Raw genomic sequence first — 5,480 nt, forward strand, 5'->3', positions numbered from 1 at the left:
GAAGCCTCTTTTTGGCTGGAATAGCTCCTGCTTTTTCTACCCTGAGAAAAATACCTCAAGCTCGATTATTTTTTTAATGTCATTTTTATTCAGCCCTTGACACCGGTGCCAAACCCCAGAACGCTGCAGAATTTTACTTTTAAAGAGGTGTTTTTATCAAGCAGCCATTCTCATCCTCCTGTAATATCTCATTTTCCCAGCAGTTGATTAAAATCCATCCCGTTGCACTGGGATACACCCAGCGACACTCCCCTGCTACAGAGATACACAGAGGAGATAAAAGAAAATAATATATCACTGGCAGTGCTCGGAACATTGGTAAAAGCAGATATTCAGCACCTACTTATCTTTTATGTATACAGATATCCGTGGTGACAAATAGCCTATTATGGTCTGTGATTGACTGAAAATTGGGAGCAGGAGCTGGAAAAGAATCCTGAATCACTCTGAGGAGCGGTTCCCGCTGATATTTCACATTATGCACTCGCAGATTGCCCGCAGGGAAAGGGAAATAGGAAAGAAAACAATTTAGCTTGAGCGTGGCTCCAGCTAAAAGCGGAGATGGTTGTGGGTTCTTCCAGTAATTAATCCAATTTACAGGGTTTGGGTTTGGCGCTGCATGAAATTCCAGCATCTCCAGGTGTTTCTCCAGGAGGCCTTGACCCTACAGGGCTCAAGAGGGTGAGGACTGCAGCAGAACTCATTAAATAATTAAAAAGCCATAAATAGATCAGAGGTTTTTGTCTCTGAGCTCAAGGACACTTGTGCCCAACACCTTCTGTCAGATCCTCACAGCTGGCAGGGAAAAATCCTGGAGCTCCTTCTTGGCTTTCTTAGTTTTTATAGAGACAGAGTATCTGAGAGGTGTTTTAAAAGATTTTATTTTATTATCCGTCTCGATGAATAGTGAGACACAAGAGATGTAAAACTTAATGCTGTTTCATCAGAAGTTAACTTATTTCTTGGTTATAATACTTTATAAATGTTTCTCAGGTTATTAGCTGGGAAAAAAATCCATTTCCCACGTTCCTTCTTGGGTTTCTGCGCACTTTCCACTTGGGCCTAGTTTAAATAATGGGCAAATTCCCATTTTTTCCCATTTTATTTTTCAGGGAATACAGCCCTCAGTGGTATCCCTGGGAGTTTTGATGTTGACTTCTAAGGATCCAAATGTCACAATTCAGAGAGAGAAACTGAAATTTTGGCACCCAAAATCCATTTTGGTGCACATCCCAACCAGGCTGTGGTTTCACTGTGTGTATTGGAATGTTTTACAGCAAATTCCCAGCAGCTCTATCCCAAATCTGTCAGAGCTGGGCACCAAAAAATTCCCAGTTAGATCTGGTGAATTTACCAAGGATCCTGCAGCCGTACAAATTAGCAAACCTTTTCTAAAAGTTCCTTTTGTCCTAATTACTTTCCACCTTCCCATCCACGGACGTGAAGCCGTAAACTCCTCTCCTCAGACAGATAAACCCATAATTATCCAACAGAGATTTCTTTGCCTCGGTTTTTTTTTGTGCGCATCAGCTGCCAGCGAGGAGATGCAGCTCCCATCCTGCTGATCTCACCAGAATCGCTGCTCCTGCTGCCCCAGCGCATCATCGCTCTTTTCATCCTCTTCCTTCACTCCTCCCAATCCATCACTGACTCGGGAGAGCTCCTGGAATGTCTGGGATCCGTCATTTACATGGGCAAGAAATTCAGATTTAAGCTCCCTTAATAATTCCTCACCCATCAAGCCATCAGTCTTGTCCAGTTTTCGGCTGTTTGGGTGGCCTGGAAAGGCCCGAGGTGGCCTTGGGGCAGCCCGCGTATCGAAGGACGAGAAGAGGCTTCAGTTCTTCTTTCGGTTTTTATGTTTATTAATTGTTTATCTAAAAGATTTTCTTTCAGCCCGACAGAGCTCTGCTCAGCAGCCAGCCATGAGCACACTGTGCTGCCCTCCGGACAGTCACCTATCTTTATACCCATTGTTACGTGTACAATATTTATCATTTTTCCCCAATACCATTTATTCTTATTGCCCGGTGCACTTTTAGTAATGACCAATCCTAAAGTGCCACCATCACCATAGAAGATGGAGGAGAAGAAGAAGAAGAAGAAGGACAGGACACGCCCCAATTCCTCCATCTTACTTCTCTAAACCCCCCTGTACAGAAATCCTAAACCCTGTGTCTCACCCTCTAATTAACTGATCCCTTCACCATTCACCCTGGTGAAACCCTCCTATCCTCATACAGGTGTCGTCTCCTGTGTAGGATCAAAGTCCAGCCACCAGACACTGCTGGAACATTCCAGGACTCCCGAGCCCCCCAAGGTGGTCTCGGTGGCTCGGCATCTCAGGACTGAGGTGCTGAGATCCCACACAGTCTCTTTGGTCCTTCCATCATTTTTGTTGCTCTGCTGGGAATGCCTTCCTGCTTTTCCCAAATTTTTCCAGCCTGGAGTGCTCAGCTGAGAATGCAGCGTTTCACCTGCTCTCCCACAGGAGCTCAATCCACAAAAACAACAATTCCTCTTTTACCAAGTATCCAAAAGCAGAATTGTTTTATTTGCCACTTTTTTTAGCTCAAATTCCAGCACCTAAAATCTGAAATCTGAATCAGCTTTGCAGATATTTAGGGATTATTTTCTTCTCAATTCATTTCTAATTTTTTTTTTTTTTTGCAATGAGTTCAGTTTGAAAAAAGCTGGAAACACCAAACTTCATTGAATTGGCTGCATTTTATCTCAAAAAAAAAAAAAAAAAGGTGACAAAAGCAATTTGATTGCCATACAAGCAACAAAAATCATGATTTGCTTTCTGATTCCTGTTGAATATTTTTGCTCAGCTCCTTGAACTTCTCATTTCCCCCAAACAAATGCTCCAAGGACTCCTCATCCAGGCTGTGACCGGATCCAAAGCAGTTTTCTCATGGACACAAACTGATTTAGGCTCATCTGAAGCTCTCAAAAGCATTTTTGCAGGGAAGCTCTGGAGCTCCCTTCTGTCTTTCTGATTCTCCTGAATCTTTCTTCTTTCCAGCATTCTTTTCCATGGGAACACTGAATTTTGAGGTGAAAAGTCACCTTTCAAAGGCTCACAAGGGAGGTCAGGAGCAGCTTAGATGCTTTTCAAGCTGAATAAACACCAACAACCCCTGAAACCCAACTTTCCCCAGCACCGAGTGAGGTTTCTGGAACAACCCCCTGAACCCTGCGCTCATTTCAGGCTGTTAAAAATCACCTCATCCCTTCCGCTCAATAATTTTCTGATTTATTACAGAAAGGTGAGAGGTCCTCCCTGCCCTCACCAATTACCTGAGCCCTGGGCGCTCTCCGATGTGTCTTTGCATGAATAACTTTGTTTTCAGACTTCCTCGTCCTTCTCTAACTTGAATTATTTGTCAAACAGGAGCAATTTTCCCCTGGCAGAAGGCAGCTAATTAGCGTGGCAGGCTGTCACTTTGTCACACCGCGGTGACAAACAATGCAGGAGATTAAAGAGTTGCTAATTGGCTGATACTTTTAGTAGCAATTTCAGCCTGTTAATGCAGCAAGAAAACATCGAAAAGTTGTTTTGATCGGGGAAAAAAAAAAATAAAATTCAACAAAATCAGCTTTTTCAAGAGGAAGAGTGTTGTCCCACAGGAGAAATCCCAAAGGCAGGAAACCCTTCCAATATGGGATTAAGGAAAATTATTGTAGGAATGTTCTGCCAGAAGAAAGTTTATTATAAGTTATTCTTGGATTTAGGGCCTTTTTTAAAGACCTGCGTTTCCAGATCACAGAGTGCTTTCTAAATGGACATTCAACAATAAAGACTAGAGGGATTTGGGGATTTTTTGGGTGGGTTTTTTGCTTGTTAAAAGGATGATGGAATCACAGAATTATTTGGGTTGGAAGGGACCTTAAAAGTTATTTTATTCCACCCCAGCCGTGGGCAGGAACAATTCCACTGCCCCAGGCTGCTCCAATCCCTGTCCAGCCTGGCCTTGGGCACTTCCATGGATCCAGGGGCAGCCACAGCTGCTCTGGAATTCCATCCCAGCCCCTCCCCACCCTCACAAGGAAGAATTTCTTCCATATTTAACCCAAATTTCCTTTCTGCCCGTTTGAAGCCTTTCCCCCTTGTCCTGTCTCTCCATCTTCCCCAGAGTTTCCTTCAGATCCGAGGAATTCTGAACTACTCCAACGTGAAACTCTGACTAAAAAAAAATGCCCAGATTGCCCCAAAATAATTCAGAACTTCTTTGCAGCCACCGAGGATGAGCTGGGAAAGCCTGAGGCAGGATAAAATGGCCTTTCAGCTACCAACAATTAAACAGCACAAGACAAGATAATCAGGGTAATTAACAACATGGAGACAAAGGCAGGGTTATAAAAACCAACAGCATTAATTTGGCTCTTGGTGAAGGCAGAGATTGCAGTGAGGTCAGTGCTCATCCCCACACCTGCCAGACCCCTGAGGAAAACCAAACTTGAACTGAAAACCAAACTTGAGCTGAAAAGGCATCAGAGAATTGTGCTGAAACAATCCTCAGCCCCTTCTTCCGGGGAGGAAAACTAGAGAGGCACAAACGTTTAGAAATACAAACAATACTCACAGTTTGGGGAATATTGGGATGCAAAAGCCTGGATGAGCTTCATTCCTGTTTGTCATTGCCAAGGCCTTGCTAAATGTTCATATTTCTAAAGAAATCCTGGAGTGGAGCTGGTAAATAACCCCAGTTGGGGAGATGCTGTCTCCTGCCCTGTCCTGAGCAGTTCAAATCAGTCAGAGCTGCTCCTTCCCTTCAGCTGCTTTCACCTGGGATTCCCTGGTTCCTGCAAGGAAAACAGGAATGGAAATAAACCAGGAGAGGAAATAAAAGCACCTCCACTCCATGATAAACAATACAGAGGCTGAGGCAGCCTCCTGGAAATGCAAAAATTCAGAATTTTTTAGATTTCCAAAAGGGCTCAGGTAGGGATCTGCCATCCTCTGGAGAGTGCTTTTAATTAGGAAAAACATCCTGGCAAAAAATGGGCAAGTGTGGATGTCAAACCGAATGGAAAATTCAAAAAATGCCAATTATTGCTGGGAGTTCATTTTTATCAACAGAATCATTGAAAGGCAAATAAAAACCCAGAGGAAATAATGGAAGTTTCTCTCCTGGCTTTCTGCTCCAAGTTCTCCCCTTCAGGAGCTGAGCACTCCCCAAAGGAAGAAGAGGGAATTTGGAAATGTGGCAGATCCAGGTCCCACCTGGCTCAGCCATTCCCTGGATAATCAACAAGGACAGGCCAGGAAAAAAAAAAAAAAGAAAAAAAAAAAAAAGAAGAAATTAATGAGGTTTCTGCTGGCAAAGTGTTGCTTTTTGACACCTTCAGCTGAAGACCAGGCCATTTTTTATTCCCTCTTAAAAAGCCCAGAACCTTCTCCTGAAAATATCCAGGAAAAAATAAACAGGAAGTTTATATGTTTTAGGGCATCCAAATGTTCCCACTCTATATTT

Source organism: Zonotrichia albicollis, chromosome 9 (genome assembly GCF_047830755.1).
Source record: "Zonotrichia albicollis isolate bZonAlb1 chromosome 9, bZonAlb1.hap1, whole genome shotgun sequence".
NCBI classification, from domain to species: Eukaryota; Metazoa; Chordata; class Aves; order Passeriformes; family Passerellidae; genus Zonotrichia; species Zonotrichia albicollis.